This window comes from Herpailurus yagouaroundi, unplaced genomic scaffold (assembly GCF_014898765.1).
Source record: "Herpailurus yagouaroundi ecotype Mexico unplaced genomic scaffold, PumYag 186, whole genome shotgun sequence".
Taxonomy (NCBI): domain Eukaryota; kingdom Metazoa; phylum Chordata; class Mammalia; order Carnivora; family Felidae; genus Herpailurus; species Herpailurus yagouaroundi.
This window is the reverse complement of record NW_024412417.1, coordinates 40,411,259-40,428,626: the sequence shown is the minus strand read 5'-3', so window position 1 is coordinate 40,428,626 and position 17,368 is coordinate 40,411,259. Positions and strand designations below refer to the sequence as shown.

Below are 17,368 nucleotides of genomic sequence, written 5' to 3'. Positions count from 1 at the left end.
AGAACAAACTGAGGGTTGATGGGGGGTGGGGGGGGGAGGGGAAAGTGGGGGATGGGCATCGAGAAGGGCACCTGTTGGGAGGAGCCCTGGGTGTTGTATGGAAACCAGTTTCACAATAAATTTCACATTTAATAAATAAATAAATAAACAAACAAATAAATAAATAAAGGTCCCATCCGAAGTGACACAGGTCACTTCCGTTCCCCATCTGTTGACAATGAGAGGCACACCTAACCTCAGGGAAAGACAGGGCAGGAAGTAGGAGAGCTGAAATGGCGGGGTGGGGTGAAGAGCACCCCTAGTGTTTCTCCCCAATGAATGGAGTCTCCATAGGGGAAGAGGGTGTGTGGGGGGGCTTTCTAGAAGGAGAAACATTGTGGGCCAAGGTTCAGAGGTGAGGATGTTGGGGGGAAGCAGTGAGTTACCCAGTGCCTGGGGGAGGGAGAGGAAAGTCCGGGCGCGTGCAGGGGCATGGGCACAGCCACTCCAGGAGGGGGTGGGTGGTGAACTTGGCCGGCAGCAGGGGCAGTGGAAGGTTTAATTAGGCAGGACCTGTGATTAGGCTGCTCAAGACGAAGCCAAGCAGAGGCTGAAGGGAATCGGAGAGGGCCGATGACGCCAGGGCGGCTGGCGGAAAGCCGGGCGGGAGCCCCTCGGAGACCCTCCGAGAGCAGCACCCTCGGGCCCGACCCGAGCAGGCCAGGGCGCGGGTCCTTCTGCAAATACGCTACAAATATTAAGCACACACTAACCGTGTGCTGGCTTGAATCCCGTGCCCCCAAAATTCATTTCCGCTGAGAACCTCAGAATGTGACCTTATTGAGAAATGAGGTCTTTGCAGATGCAATTAGTTAGGGTAAGATGAGGTCATACCGGATTAGGGTGGGCCCTTAATTCAATCTCACTGGTGCCCTTATTAGAAGAGAGGAGCTAGAGACAGAGACACCCAGGGAGAAGGCCATGTCATGACAGAGGCAGGGATCGGAGGGACGTGGCCACAAGCCAGGAGACATCAAGGGGTGCCAGCAGGCACCAGAAGCTGGGAGCATCATGTGCAAGGAAGCATTCTTCCCCAGAGCCTTCAGAGGGAGCAGGGCTCTGCTGCCCCCTTGTTTTTGCACGGCGGGCCTCTAGAGCTGTGAGATAATGCATTTCGGCTGGTTTAAGCCACCCAGTTCGTGGTAATTCGTTACAGCAGCTTTGACAAACTCTTACGAACCAGGAGTGAAGAGAAATTGATTGTCCATGGGCCCAACCTCGCGCATCTCTTTGTTTATGTTCAGAGTACAGGATCATTTCGTGCCCGGAGCACAGGCTTACATCCAGCCTCGCATGGGATTGTTCTCCAGCCGTTTTTCCCATGGCCCACCGCGGGATGTTGCGGGGGCAGACCTGCTCTCAGAGCGCTGGGAGAATTTACAGAGGTCCACGCATGGGCTCCGCAAGCAAGTCGACAGATCCCTTCCCCTCCCGACAAAATCTGAGCCAGGCTGCACGAAGTAGGGAGAATCCAGAGAGAAGGACTTGCGTCCCCCCACTTACTCCACCAGTATCTGCGGGATTTCCGTATGGATCGGGCACCATGCAAGATGCCAGGGGCGGCGGTGGCGATGATGGAGTCTGCTAACAGTTTATCAAGAGCTTTTTATACGCAGACACTGTTCTAGGCACTTTACATGTGTTAACTCCTATATCGCTCACAGTGACCCTAGGAGTTAATTCTATTATTACTCTACTATTATGTGGGTTGTATTTTATTTTATTTTATTTTATTTTATTTTATTTTATTTTATTTATTTTTTTAGAGAGCGAGCCACAGTGAGCAGAGGAGGGGCAGAGAGAAAGAGAGAGAGAGAGAGAGAGAGAGAGAGAGAGAGAGGGAGAGAAAGAATATTCAGCAGGCTTCACGCTCAGCACGGAGTCTGACATGGTCAGGCTTGATCTCGGGACTCTGAGATCATGACCTGAGCCAAAATCAAGAGTCAGAGAGTCAGATGCTTAACTGATTGAGCCATCCAGGCGCCCCTGTTTGCTTGTTTTTTTTTTGTTTTTTTGTTTTTCTTTTGATGAGGAGGCTGAGGCAGGAAATCAAAGCACTTGCCCAGGGGTGTAGAGCTTGTGAGTGGTGAGGCCGGGAGGGGGTGGGGAAAGCTATTGTTTTTCCTAACAAGATTTGCAGAACTGTTTGGCCAGGAACTTGATAAATTAAAGCCTTAAAAATAAAGGGAAAAGGACTGAAGGAGGTGGAGGCCTGTGCCTAGACACCTGGTTAGAGTAATTCCATGGAGGAAGCGGGGAGAGGAGTAGGGCTACAGGAACCAGAGGACAACCGGGATACTAGAAAGGGTCACGAATTGCAGTGAATGCGTACTCCTTGATTAGAATGATCTGGAAGGGAGGGAGATAGGGATTCCGGAGGATGGGGGGGGCAGTACTCTGGAATCCCTATCTCCCTCCCTTCCAGATCATTCTAATCAAGGAGTACACATCCACTACAATTCCTGGAGCTGGGGGATGCTGGCTTTTCAGGGCCATCTCCTCATCCCAGCAGGAAAGAAATATGGCACCACGACGTCAGGCGTATACATTGTGATGGAAAGGTCTGATGGCTTCTCTCACCCGTTTGTTCTCCGTGCACGCGGAGGGGATGGAGGTGCAGGGAGGTGGGGTAACTGCCCAGGTGTCACAGCCCCTATGGGAACCAGGTGTTATTCTCCTGAACTCCAGCTTTCTCTCGGGTCTCTCTCAACCCCGAGTACCATTACCTTCCAAGAAAGAGGGTGGGGAACAGGTGAGCCCTAAGGTCCTTTTCGTCCAGATATTCTGTGATAACACTGAAGGTGTTGCTAAACAGAAATTTCCAGAGGACATTAGTCCAGAAACTCCAATCTCATCCTGTGACGGATTTGCAGCACACACGCATTTACTAAGCAAATCTAATTCTATTGCTGACCAGCGGGAAAGAGAAATAATTTAAACAGCTCAACTCAATTGCACCCACATTTGGCTCCAAGGGCTTCTGCTGCCTCAGCTGGTCCGGGCTGGGGGATGTGGGGGTGTGGGCGGCTCTGGGCTCCCAGGCGCACTCTGTAGGATGGGCATCTTCTACTCCCGTGTGCGTCTGGACTTGAGCCAAAGTCCGTATTTCCTATAGTGTGGCCACCTTGAGGGAGCTGGCTGTGTTGGGTCTATGGGACAGGGAGTGTGGGATCCAGCAGGTTTGGACTCTGCAATCATCGCCTTTCGACCTCGTTTTAGAACGCCTCAGCTCTGGGGCGCCTGGGTGGCTCAGCCGGTTGAGCGTCCAACTTCGGCTCAGGTCACGATCTCACGGTCGCTGAGTTCGAGCCCCGCGTCGGGCTCTGTGCTGACAGCTCGGAGCCTGGAGCCCGCTTCAGATTCTGTGTCTCCCTCTTTCTCTCTCCTCCCTCTCTCTTCTCCTCTCTATGCCCTTGGTGCCTTCCCTCCCCTGTCCCTGAATATGTTCTCCTCCTCACTACCTTCTGGAAAGTTGGGGTTCCCATAGAGCAACTTTGGGGCGTCTGGCTGCAGGTCTGGGTTGCTCTGTGTGCACCGTCCCAAAGACTTCCTCACAGGGGCAGGAAAGGGCCTCTCTTGGCCAAATGCCCTCCTTCAGCACACATACTAGTGTTATAATCTGTCATCGAAGGAGTAGGCAGGCTCCTCCATAGTTTTAAACTGGACTCTGTATCTTTGGCAGGTGACAAACCACAGGTGCTCAATAAATGTTTGTTGAAAGCCAAAAGAGGAGGTAAGGGAAAATGGATGCATGTGAGTGGGGTAAAAACACTGCTAGATCTGGGAAGGTCTTCAAATAGCAGGGTGGCTTCGGAGGAGGCAGATTTCTGTTCACGACCATATCTGCAAGGGTCTAAGACTGTGCCTGGGCATGGTAGGGGCTTGATCCGGGTACTGAATGAATGGGCTCAGTGTAGCCTTTTTGTTGCACGGATGGGGAAACAGAGACTCGGTCTCCTGTGCCGCGCCCCTGAGGGAAACAACTTTGCCTTTTCAGTCCTTTCCCCCCCGTGGCTGAGCACAGACCCCGGCTCACTGCAGCGGCTCGATAAATATTTGTGGAGTAACAGGAGAAGTAAATGTCAGGGCGTATGGAGGCAGACGGGATGCACAGGGAGCCAGGTCCCTTGGCTTGAACAAAGCACCGGCAGGTGGAGGGAGTGGGTTTATCATCAGCCAGAAGCGATAAGGCGGGGGAAGGAGACTGGAGCCTGCAAATACAAGGCCTGGCAGGGGCCTGGGGACAGTGACAGGGTCTTCCTTTACTTATAAAATGGTGTTCTTCCAGTCCAGTGGTTCTCACCTGGCTGCACCTTAGAACTACCTGGAGAGCTCCCTAACCTTCTGATTAATCTGGTCTAGGACGGGGCCCAGGCAGGCCCCTTTCAAAAATAAGTTCTTCCGGGGATTCTCATACGCAGCGAGGGTTGAGAACACGGAGACCATCTTCAAACAGAAACAAGGCACGGGAGAAGGACAGCTAAGGGTGGAAAGGGTGCTCCGGGTCAAGTACGGGGAAGCAGAAGAGGAAGGGGTGAGGACCCTCCCAGCCACGGCTCCCTGGGGCGGGGAGAAGGCCAAGGGCTGGAAACTAGTGGGACTGGTGGGCTTAGAACTGGGGAGGGGCAGAGGCAGGGGCTGCTTGGCTCGCAGATCAGGTGGGGTGGGGTGAACCAGACGGATGAGATTCAGCGGGAGCTAGGATTTCAGGGGAGAGACAAGCCAACAGGGGGACATGGAGGGACAGCCGCTGGCAGCTGGTCGAGGGGAAGCCTAGGAGGCAGCCTCGGGAAGGCGGTTAAATGGGGCTCGGAGCTAAGACCTGGAGACTCGCTCGGAGGAAGTGGGGAGCAGCCCACAAGGGATGTCAGGGCGTGGCGCAATGGGACTCGGCGGAAGAAACTCCGAGACACCGAGGGGGCCGTTCGGTCACACGGAGACACACGGAAATCCACACGCACAGGCACGAGCGTGCACGTGGCCACGCGCGAGCACACAAACGCTCCCCCCCCCCTCCGACCCCGTGCACACGCGCCCGCGGCACACGCGGAGGCCCTGGCTTTCCGGGCGAGAGACGCGACCGCCGAGCCGAACCGCAGCCCGGCCCGGGAGAGCCCTCCCCGCCGCGCCCCTACAAAGGCTTGCGCAACAGGCAGCGGGTTCTGGCGGGCGCCCGCCGCGCTCTGCCCCAGCCCAGCCGGGCCGGGCTCACTGGCGGGAGCGGGAGGAGCGCCGGGGAGGAGGGGGCGGCGAGGGGTGTGTCCCCGCGGTGTGCGGACTCGGGAGGGGCGGGGCGAGCGCGGGGGCGGGGCCGCGGCGCGTATAAAGTCGCTCTCCGCTCGGGCATAAACAAACCCAGCCCGGCTCGCCGCTCCGAGCGCCCGCACAGCCTCACCGCTCTCCTCCGCGCCCGCTGGCCGCCGCGCCTCCAGCCGAGCTCCGGCCTCTCTTGCCTTCCTCCCTGTACCTTGGGTAAGCCCGACACCCTCTTCCTGCGGGGCAGGGAGGCGTCGATCGCCCACGGGTGCCGCCGCAGCCCCTGGACCGCCCTTTGTGGCCCCCGAGCGGCAAGTGCGTGGCGACCCTGCGGCGCGGGGCGCAAGGAGGGGCTTTGGGGCGCGGCCGCCGCTGGAGTGGAGGGGTCGGTTAGCGAAGAGGAGGAAAAAAGATCCCCGCCCACCTTTCCCCAGCCGGGAAAGTGGGATCCTGAGGGTCGGGGACGGCTGGAGGGCCGGCCGGGGAACACCTTGATCGCGCTTCCCAAAGGCACCCCGGAGTCACGGCTGGCGTCGCAGGCCTGAGGGCGCGCTGGAAGGGGGAGCCGGAGGAGGGCCTGGGAGAGTGCGTGTGTGTGTGTGTGTGTGTGTGCGCGCGCGCGCGTGTGTGTGTGTGTGTGTTGGGGCGGGGTGTGTCCTCGGAGTGGGGTGTCTGGGGAAGGAGGGCTTGAGCGCGCGTGTGTAGAAAGGAGGCTGGTAGGGACCGCTCGAGCTGAGGCTGGAAAGGGGGCCGTGGGTGTGTCTGGTTTCCAGACTGCGCCGCGAACCGATTTGCATCCGAGGGGCGGGGGCCGATTCCGCCTCGAAGCCTGGGTGGGGTGTGTGCGCGTGTGATGGGAGGGGGAGGGTCCGAGTGTATCTCGACGCGTGCCGTACGCGCGGGAGCCCGGGTCCGCCAGCGCCGCTGGGCCGGGTGCGCACCCCGAGGTGGCCCGGGGTTGGCGCTGTGGCTGCGCGGGAGAGGTGGCCCGCTCCAGAGGGGTCGTGTGGGCAAGTGGCGGCCCAGCGCTGGCCGGGGCTGCGGGTGGCGTCATTTTCGCCTCCGCCCACCTCCCCCGCTCGCCTGGTCTCCCAGCCTCCGGGACCCGCCTCTCCGGCCCTCCGCGGGGAAGAGCAGCTGGAGTTGCTCCGACGTTCCCAGGAGATCCGCGGTCCCTGATCCAGCCTGGGGCCGGGAGGGCAGGGCGTGACGAGCGAGGTGGGCCGGGGTGGGGTGGGGTGGGGTGGGGTGCGACAAACCGCCTCCGTCGCTTTAGTGACTGAAGCCCGGATTCAGTGGATCCTTTCCTTACCCGCCCCCCCCGGCCCCCCCCCCCCCCCCCCGGAGTTTTCCCGTCTGTCGCCTCTGCTGTCAGATGTCCCTGTGGGTCAGCGGCAGCACCCGTCTGTGGCTGGGAAGAGGGAGGTGCCTGGCAGCCAGTGGGGGAGGGCCCAGGCTCAGCCCTTCCTCACAGATGTTCTGGCCACTTGGATTTGTCCGCTTCCTTTAAGTTCCTGGGGAAAGATTGAAGACTCGAAGAGAGTTCAGCCCGTGGCCACACTGGAGAGCTTTATTCTCTTCGTCGCGTCCATCGGCCACACTTACTGTTCTCAAATGAGCAAGATATCTAAATACAGACCTGTGTTCTCGCTGTGAAAATGCAGTGTCCCCTCAAACCCTCCAGCCGTGCCTCCTGTCCCGAAATTCGGCGTCGGTACCGGCTTTCGCTAAGGTGAACTGAAGTAAGCAAGGTACATACAGAGAGAGCACATCCCAGCACCTGTTTGCAAGGGGTTCACCCATTGCGGGGACAGGTGCAGGGAAAGGGGGGGAAGTGCTGATGTGGCCCCCGGCCCGGGGGGGGGGGGAGTGGTGACAGGGAGACAGGGAGGTAGAGGTGATCCCCCAAGTGGAGGGGGAACTGCCAAAGGGACCCTGCCCTGGTGTGAGGAGTCAAACCTATAAAATGCCCTCACCTGTGACTTCTTAGTTTTGTGGGACTTTGTCCCCCACAAGAGGCTGAGAAGGAAGGCTTTGCCTCCCTCGCCCTGCAACCTGATACCTGGCACTTGAGAGGGGTTCGAATCCATGCACTGAATGAATTGAGTGGCTCCTTCCCTCTGCCCCATTCCCCTCTAATATCCCGGGTGGGGTCCCAAGCAGGCAACTGACCTTTGGGGTGGCCGTGTTGGATTTGGCTTTGCAGAGAGACCTTGGAGCACCTGTTTGGGGGTCTTCTCTCCCCCAGAGGGAGATCTCCAGGCACGACATGCAAATTCAGGATTACTAACTGTCGGTCTGATAATTTGGAATGGAATGAAAAACCCACACAAGTTCCTCATCCAACTTCTGCCCGTTTTACAGATGGAAACTGAGGCCCAGAGATAGGGTATGGCTTGTCAAGGCTTAGCCAGAGCTGGAACTTCACCTTCCAGACCCCTCTGGTTGGGACTGAAGGTGGTGAAAGGGGTTCTTGGTCTTGACGTTTGCCCCTCTGCCGTGAGGGGGGAGGAAATCAATAGGATCCTCACTGAGTTTCTGGCCAGGAAGCTTTCCGGGCGGAACGTGGTCATCCTTTATTTATTTAGTGTAAATCAGATTGTTCTTGAGAGCTTAGCAGAATCAGACTAGTGAGCAAGGGCTCCCGCTGGATTTTGGCTGCCCCCTCCAGGTTGGACCTTAGATCTGAACAGAGCTGGGGGCTCCTCCCCGCCCCACCAGGCTCATGAAACTTCCTGGCCTGAGCTTGCCTTGGCGTGGATGGGGGGAAGAAAGACGGCATTGTGTTTTCCTGGTGGCCCAAAGCTGCACTTCTTTCTTGGGACCCAACTCTGGAGAATCCCATCCAAGGCGTGACTCAAAGTGGCTGTGCCTCGGGGAAAGGAAGCCAGGATGATGACTCAGCATCTGAGACTCTGGTGGGGAGGAGGCCTGACTCAGGCTGGGAGGGGGTAGAGGGGCAGGGCTCCCTCTCTCTCTCCCTCTCCCTCTCTCTCTCTCTCTCTCTCTCTCTCTCTCTCTGTCTCCTAGCCCTCCGCTGCATCCCTGCTTTTCCTTTCATCCCTGGGAGAGTTCTGCCTGAGCTGTATTGGCTCCACTGAGTAGATCAGAGAAATGAGGCTCAGAGAGTTTAAGGGACTTGTTTGCGGCCACCTGGCTGAAAGTGGGAGAGGCAGGCTTTGGACCCAGAGAGCCAGACTCCCAAGCGTCTGTTCTTTTTCACGACAGTATGTTGGGGTGACCAGGAAAAGCTGGAATGAAAGGTCCAGAGATGCAGGCAGGAGCTCCCTGCCTCAGTTTCCTCTCCGGTAATGTGGGAATGACAAGACCACGGCTAGTGGAGACCTGTAAATGTTAATGGAGTTAATCCACATACACAGCTGAGAGTAGTGCCGGGCACGTGGGAACGCCATGTAGGTGTTTGCTGTTGATGATATCCACAAATTACATTTCTCAAGGCATTTCCTTGGCAATCAGTGTCCGGGACTTTTGTCCCAAGCTTACCCATGCCAGTGAAAGTGCCTCCAAGTGCTCAACTCATGTTTTGCTTCTTGAAGCTCTTCCAAAAAAAAAACAAAAAAAAACAAAAACACTAAGCTTCTGCAGACTGCATAAAAATGTGATGAGAACCTTGTCTGAAATGCAGATTTCCAGGCCCTGCGAGTTTGGGAGGGGCCAGGAATCTGCACCATTTCAAAGTTCCCTGCGCTGGATTAGAGGGAGGGCGTAACGAAGGTAGCCAGGGTTGAGGACGTCTGCTCCAGAGCGATGGGCGAGAGGGAAAGGAAAGGAGAGGCCACATGTCCCCTGCTCCTGTGTTACCAGACCGGGGGGGGGCTCCGTAAACAGCCCTTACCTGGCTAAGGTGCCTTGTGGTTTCAGTGTTATCACCTCATTCAGTTGAAAGGTGGGAGACATTCTTGCCATTTCTCAGGTCAGAAAACTGAGGGTTGGGCAGGTGACTCATGTGTCTCGAATCAAGCGAGTGGGGTCCTGTTCCAGGTGAGCTGCCCTGGATCTTTCCCCTGCCAGTGTCGCCCTTTCCCACCCAGACCCTTCTGGACCTGTTTTTGAAGCATGTACTTGACTTCCTGGATTTGTTTCACGCTGCCCTTCCTACCTCCCTGATCTCAGTCGGGGCCCAGGCCTGCCTGTCTCCTTGTTCTTTCTGTTTCCATTTGGAGACCAGAGATGGATGGAAGGCAGCGTCTGCTGCAGAGCTGGAGGTGAGTTTCCCGATACTCTCTTGGCCTCCTCCCACACCAGCCCAGGCTTATTGGAGGTGGGTGCGCGGAGGGACTGGGGCACTTTGGGTGCGTGTGGGGCCCAGTTCTCCAGGGTGGGTGTTGAGAGAGATGAGAGAAATCTGGGGGGTCCGATTTGGCATGACAGAAAGGAACAGATTACAAATTCAGGTCCATGAAGGGACCTTTCTGTGATCCAATCTTTGCCTTGCCATCTTACATTTACTAAAGACCTGCCCGCCCCCTACCTGCCAGGGCTCTGCCTCTAAGGCTTTTCCAGTCTAACAGGGTGTTCCTCCAGCTGAGCCCATAGGAGATGAGGCTCATTAGCCGTCTGGGGGGCCTTGAACGGCCTGCTCAGGAGTTCATCTTTTGTTTTATAGTTTTTCTCTCTTAAGTCTGTGGCAACCTCAGTATACGTGGGGATGTGTACACCTGTGTTCAGCTCTGCTTGAAGAGATGGATGGGGGCCAGGACTCCATCCTGCTCCCCGTCTAATCCTAGCTTTATTCCCTTGGCTTTGAGAAGATTCTGAGCAGCTCTCTGGGCACCACCCACATGTGTGTTTGAGCAGCAGTCTTAACAGGTATTCAATTCTGCGGACTCCCAGCTAGGAACCCTGGCTTCCTCTCCTCTCTCTTTCTAAGCATTGAACTTGCCTCCTTTTCTCCAGAACGCCCTCCCTGGCTTTCCCCTCCAGGCAGGCTGGCATGCTGGGGTGGTGCCTTCCTTGGATCATTCTGGGCTGAGTCTGCTTACCTTTTTCCTGCAGACTTAGTAGGCACTTCATGTTGATCAGAAGAAGCCCTCCATTTCTTAAGGAAATAACTTGGGCCGTCTTGGTGTAGGAAAGACTGGAAGGCCATCCAGGGTGTAGAAGCAGCGAGACCATTTTGGGGAAGGATCCTGTGTGTGTGGCCATCATGCCATCTCTGGAACAAAGGGTTTTGTGGGAGGAATCTACATCCTTGCCCTGTGCTGGCATTGGTTCCGTTGGTGTGCGTTCGACAAATTATCTCACGGACCATCCGGTGCAGCTTGTCCCTCAGATTTGCAGAAGAATCCTTGAATCCTACCAGTGTCCTCCATTGGACTTGCCATTGTTCTGCTTGTCCCCGCAGACGGTCTTCTCTCTACCAAGCAAATTTATCGGGCTGCCAAAATTCTACTGACAACCTTCGGGATGATCCCCGGGGGGTGTTGCAGAGAGGGGGTGGGTGCCGCTGGATTGCGAACCCCTCCCTCTTCCTGCTCTATGTCCTGGACCCTCTGGCTAGTTCTGTGCTCTGGTTGAACCCAGAGAGGAGGTCCCACTTCAGCTCTGGCCCCTGTACCTGTGGAGTGAGTGCAGCAGGGGTTTGCCTTGTTTGGGGAGATTCCTGTTTTTGTTTTTGTTTTTGTTTTTGTTTTTGTTTTTGTTTTTGTTTTTGGTATCAAACGATTCCTTGAATGCCTGCTGAGTTTCGGGCTCCATGCGGAGCAGGAAGGGGCCCTCCAGGAATTCCTAGACTGGCTCTCTCCTCCGCATGGCAGTTGAACCCTTTTATTGACTTTGAGAACCCTGTTCTCGACCTCTGTTCCCCTAAACTGGAGAGCTCTCTTGAGGGTTCAGGAAGTCCATCCGTGTCACTTACTAGGTTGATTACATAAGAAGAGCATGGAGAGTTAAGGCCACCAACTTCTTCACCCTCCCCAGAGCCTTGGGTTTCAAAAGGTCCAGAAAATCTCAAGAGGACCCGTGAACTGCCTTGTAGGTTGATATCAAAACCTCTCTGGCAAGAAAGAACAGTATGCACAGTAAGGCAGCGGTTTCCAAGGCATACCCCAAGGCTGCTTTCCTTGAGGTTAATGCAGGCATGAGTCTGTTCTCTGGAACCTTCGGGAATTGCAGTAGTCGGGGAAGACAGCAGCAGCACACATTGATTTCCACCCCCCCCCCGCCCCCCTTTTAAATTCTGTCCTATAAAGAGCCCAGTGTGCTGGAAAGAACACCACTTTCATGTGGCTTTGAAACCAGGCGTGTTATGGAGGGGACAAAATCTGGGCCAGTTGCTGACATTCCGAATCGATGCAAGCGTGCGAACGCTCCCCCCTGGTCGGCCTCTTTCTCTGCTTCACTACAGGCCTCCGGGAGCCCGCTGTCTGCCCGCCCCTGCCCCCCACACTTGCACCCACGTGGAAAGAGTGGGTGCCGGCCTTTAGGAAGTCATGCGGGCCTTTGCTTTGGCGCCTCAGGCTACCCCTCTGTAAGCTGGGGTGACAATATCCACCTTCTGCCAGGGACCTCCGTGAGCAACAAATAGAACAGTGAAGCGAACACTGTTTCAAAGTATCGGAATGGCCGAATCAGCAAGGCTCCTGGGGGAGAGCTAAAACGGAAGGCTTTCTGGGGGTTGTGAGGGAGAGTAGGAAGGTCTAGGGCACGGACTCCGTCCAGAGCCTGGGCCACTCATCGGGGCTCGCTGTGGGACTGTGCAGGTGGAGGAGAAGCTCGTGACTCCTTCGGCCGATCCCATAAGAAAAGCCTCCCAGTTCATCCTTAGGACGTCTTGCCTGGACAAAGGGTGGGTGCACAGTATTCCTGCGTATTTAGGCCAAGTTGACTTCAAGGTCAACTTTCCCCTTTAACCTGTGCTGGCTTGTTGCTTGGTGACTTGGGGCACATTTCTGACCCTCCCCGTGCCTCAGTTTCCCCATCTGTCAAATGGTGAGCATGATGGTGCCATGGGTCCCGGTGAAGTTCAGAGGATGTATGGACTTTGGCCTCCAGTAAACGCCACAGACGTCATTCTTGGTGTGTCCGCGTGGGGTTTCTCTGTGGCCTCCCTGTGGCCGCCCTGGCTGGGCTGGGTGCATCCTGGAGGTGCCGGAATACATCATGGATGTTTCCATGCCGGACACCCCCTCTGCCCCATCTTGTGGGAGTTCTGGGGGCCCAGGAGAACTTGCTCAATACCGTGTGTGCGGATGGCTCCCCCTGGGCAGAGAATCAGAGCTGGAGGAGAATCGGAGCTGGGGGGGGGGGGGGGCGGGCAGGTCTTTCAGACAGGGAGGGGTCTGAGGCTAGGAGGACAGGGACTTCCAGGTTCCCCGGGCGGATCCAGACAGGACCGTTTTGTCTCTGTGTAGCACAGGTTCCCACCTGGGTTCCCCTCTCGGACCACATGATGTGTGTAGAGTGCGTCCTGTGTATTTTGCAGGTGGGGAAGCCGAGGGCCCCAGAAAGGAATGGATGGATGACTTGGCCAAAGTCACGAGGCCATAGAGAGGCGGGTTTCTGTGCCCTGACTCCTAAGCCAGTGCTCCCGCTGCCCCGTCAAGGCTTTCGAGAGTCACGGGCTCTGTGTGTCCCTTAACTGCCCCCGTGACTGGTTAACAATTCTCTCGAGGCCTCACATTGCCTGACATGGCCTCTGTCCACTGCCCTCCCAGGCCCCCCGGGGTCATGTTCTTCCCTCCTCTGGGCCAATGCCAGTCTTGGCTTCCCTCGGAGCCCACGAGGTCCAACTAATTGCTGACTGTCTTCTGGGTCTATCGAACCGGAAAGGTATTCGCCCAGCTTTCCTTGGGCTGTCGTTACTCATTGACGGACGTTGCTGACGGAGGGGAGACGTCCGTGGTGGTGCATTGGGTCTGATCGCTGGAAACCCACGTGGCACTTGCTGCACTTCGTGAGGTCCCCCTCCCTGCTGGGCCTGCTCTGGGCCTGATGGGCGTAGAACACACAGGCTGGGTCCTCCCAGATGTCCGCGGGTCTCCGTGGTGACCGGGAAAAGTAAATGCACTGATGAATTAAGCAGCTACCCCCTTGTCCGTGGTGTCAGTTACGCGCGGTCAGCCGAGGTCCAGAGGCAGGTGATCTTCCCTCTGACAAAAGGTCGGAAGGCCAGCAGTAGCCTAACGCTATGTCACCGCGCCTGTGTCACCCCCCCCCCCCCCCACCCCCTGCCCTCACTCCATCTCTTCCTGGAGGCCTTTTACCACCTTCTGTCATCATAAGAGCAAGGGCAGACGCAGCTCAGTAAGATATTTTGAGAGAGAGTTCGTACTCACATAGCTGTCGCAGTATATTGTTACAGTTGCTCTATTTTATTACTAGTTATTGTTAATTTCTTACCGCGCCCAGTTCGTACATTGCACCGTATCATAGGTGTGTGTCTGTAGGAGCAAAAGGGGTGTAGAGGGTTCGGTACTATCGCGGTGCCAGGCGTCTCCTGGGCAGGGGAGGGGGGATCTTGGAACATACCCCCCGGTGGGGAAGGGGGACTGCTATGCTATGTGCCAGATTCTACGTGCCGTCATTTAACTTAAGCCACCCTGCTACTTTCTGGGAGCCGGAATTGTACCCATTTCACAGACGAGCAAACTGAGGCTACGAGGCCAGAGAACTTGGCGGGGACTGCAGAGCTAGTACATGATGATTCTGCCCCCAGCTCCCGGTGACCTTTCACTTGTCTCGGGGGGGTTTCCTCCGAATTCCTTCTGGGGAGAGCGGGTGCGAAAGGAAGAAGCGGTTCAGTGAACGGGGCTGGCAGCGGGCGCTGTGGCCTGGAGCCCCGTTGCGGGCCCTGAGCGGGGGCGGTGTTTAGCAGAAGGAGACGCGTCCTGGCCGAATACCTGTCCTGAGGGTTGGCTGTCTGTGCTTCTTGGAGACAGGGATGGCGGGTAGCACACATCCATCGTCATGCAAGGTGGGGCTGGAGGGCTGGAGGCCGGACTGCTGGGCTCCCACCCACTGTGTCCTGGGTGTCCTTGCCCTGTCCCCCTGTCTGCCAAAGGACCGCCTTGGCCCTTTCCAATCTGACGCTCTGTTTAGGGGCTTTCCAGGCGGTGGTGGAGACCGGCAGGGCCTGGCGTCCAGCCCTCGGCCTCAAGCCCGGGGAGGACCCTGCAGCACCAAGCGGGACCTCGGGGAGCCCGAGGGGAGTGACCCCTGAGGGTGGGCTCCGGGTGGCTCCTGGCGGGGGGAGGGGGGGGGGGGCACCGGCCAGAGCACTCCAAACCAGGCCACCTCCTCCCAACCCCCACCCGTCCCTCCCTCCTGGCGAAGAACATCTCGATCACCTGCAGAGCAGCATGTGCTGGAACTGCTCTCCTGAATGAGCCGTTTGGTCTGGATGCTGTGGATTTGAACCCTGAGAAGAAACGGTTTTAGGAAGAAGGTGGTGGAGAGGTAATTGTGGGCATCAGAGGCTTCTGCCTCCCCGCCACCCCGCCTGCCACTGGCTTTGTGCCATTTTAGGACAGTCCGTCGACCCCTGGGGCTTTGGCCTCCCCCTTGGTAAAGTGAAGGTGGTGACAGTGGTGGCCATTGGGGGGGACCCTGTGACTCTAGGAGAGCATAGCCTCGTGGAGGGACAGGGCAGCCGTGCCTGGGCCTAGGGGGGGAGCAGGACTGCGAGCTCGGTGGGGCAGGGCTGGGTCTGTTTGTTCACGACCGTGTCCCCAACTTGTCACACAATAGGGCCTCGTCAGCGGAACCGTTACAGGTACGGTCACACTTTGCTCAGTGCTGGGCACACAAGAACCTAACAGGAAGCAACCTCTGAATGCGTCACTGTTTCAAACTGTGCTTCCTGGAGCTCAGATGGTGTTTGAGGGTGGGCATGGGGGGCATGGGGCGGTGGAGGCCCACGGTGGGCTGGGGGAGGACAGGGGGGGGGGCGGGGGGGGGGGGCGTCAGGCCCTTTCCCTGGCTTTATCCAAAGCGCACGTCAGCTTTTTTGTTGTTGTTGGTCTTTGCTAGATCTGTTTTTCTATGTTGAGCTTCCTTGTACAATTTCTTCTAGAAAAACGGGTTCTGGAAGAAAAGTGGGAAAAGTTTTTTGGGCTCAGGCAAAGGAGAATTGGGTGAAGGCTGGCCCTGGACTGGCCCAAGTCAGCAGAATTGGGCTGAAAGCAGTCAGCTGTCTCTCTGCCCCTGGTAGGCTGAGCCTGGCACAGATGGTGTTAGAAGCTTCCTCCGCTTTATCCAGTCTCCCTGCAGACTTCAGAGTCCCAGGGCACTTATGGATGTTCCTTGGTCTAGACCAGGGTGTCTCAGCCTCAGCGCTATTGACAGGCGGGGCCAGATAATTGGGCTGCAGGGGCCGTCCTGTGCACTGGAGAATGATCGGTAGAGGACCTGGCCCCTCCCCATAAGATACCAGTACCATCTCCCCGTCGTGACCATCGAAAATGTCTCTAGACATTGCTCAATGCCCCCCGGGGGACAGAAGTGCCCGTTTTTCTCGCGAAACACTGCAATAGTTCTTAGTGGCCCCACCTGAGCCTCCCCACGGCCCCCAAGGGCTCTCAAGAGCAGTAATTCTCAAACACTCGATATTTAAGAGACCGGCCGGTTTTCGACCTGCCGCCTCACATGGGCTGGGAAGCTGAGTTGCAGGAAGGAGGAGGAGGTGTGGGGTAAAAGAGGTTTCACCCGGAGCACGGTTTGGAACCCGTGCAGGCTGGGATCAAACTCTCTTCTGTTCTGGGAGAGAGTGAGGGAGCCGGTGGAGGCTGAGATGCCGATGTGATCACAGCATCTGGAAGCCAAGAACTGACCAGGCTGGACGGAACTATGGCATATGCTTGAGGCCGTATAAACGGAGGCTTGTTTAAAGTCACTTCACTCTTGCGGTTCAGCGATGATTTAAGAGTGAATTTAAATGCAAACATTACCGTTAAGCTGCATAAAACCTGTTCGTGTATTCCACGGGGGAGTTGTGGTCCAACTTTGGGAACGAGATCGGTTAGGCTCCCTGTCCTGGGAGCCCACAGGTCGGGGGCTGCTCTGCCTGAAGGAGCCCCTCACACTCTCAGCGTGACAGGCCGGCGTTGCCAGAGCCCCGGGCTTCTGGAAGGCTCCTTAGGCTGTGTAGGCGAGGTGTCCCACGGGCCAGGGTCTCGGGACCATGAACGCGCTGAATTAGCAAGGCCGACAGACCTCTGCTTTTCATGCCTCCTGCCTCCGAGCTGGCAGCTGTCCAGGAATGCTCACAAATATAAAACCGACTTTGTTTTCAGAATGTTCTGGAGCATAGACTCCAAAGGCTGCATAAAGGCATTCTTGTGGGGCTGGCTATCTACTGGGGAAAATCGTGCTGGGGCCCCAGACCAGAGCGTCCCAGGGGATCCGCCCACGGAATGCCATGTGTTGGCACGGGGGGTGGGTGCAGGGTGGCCCCGGTGCTGTTGACAGCTGACCTCTGCGAGGTGCTTCACAATGAGACTCTCCGTGGGTTCTGGGAGCCGGGGCTTCAGAGGATTTAATAGGCGTGCGCTCTCTCTCTGACCCTTACACCTCTGGGGTGTGGGGCACCTGGGGGGCCAGGGCCCCACCCTGGAAAGTAGCAACGTGAGGGCTTCGGTCAGGCTGGTTTTCACCAGCTTTCCCGATTCTGGAGGTCTGGGCTGTGACCTGGGGGCCCTCCGACTGCCCTCCGTCACTTACACCTTCTCCCACCTCCCCCCGCCTCTGCCCGCAGCACCTGAACACATTCTGGCTTCTTTGTGCCTCGCCCTGGTGTTGGGGGCACTTCGTTCTTCTAGTCTGATTACGGAGCTCCAAGAGTAAATGCTTACACTGCCCGCTTCCAGGTTAAGTTCCCAGGAGTAGGCTCGGTACGTGTCACCACCCAAAGTTGGCTCCCCAGGGACGCCATTGTGGTGGCTTTCCACCATGCAGGACTCTGCCCCTGCCCCTGCCTAGCTCTGCAGAGGTCACCTGCCCGTGTTAGAGCCAGGCAGGGACCTTTTCTGGCGCACCCTTCCTGCCCCCCCCCGCCCCCACCCCTGCCCCCACCCTTCCCTCCATCCTTTTCCCCCCACCCCTGCTCCCCATCCCT

The 17,368-nt window shown here is 57.0% G+C and overlaps 1 protein-coding gene across 1 annotated transcript in view; it reads left to right on the top strand.

Moving 5' to 3' along the window:
* The first annotated feature begins 5,389 nt into the window (after nt 1-5,389).
* Nucleotides 5,390-17,368, top strand: part of NDRG1 (N-myc downstream regulated 1) — a 57,607-nt gene continuing 45,628 nt past the window's right edge. The window contains exon 1 of the mRNA XM_040494473.1: nt 5,390-5,511. The gene's annotated coding sequence lies outside the window, so the exon portion shown is untranslated. The remainder of the gene's footprint in view (nt 5,512-17,368) is intronic.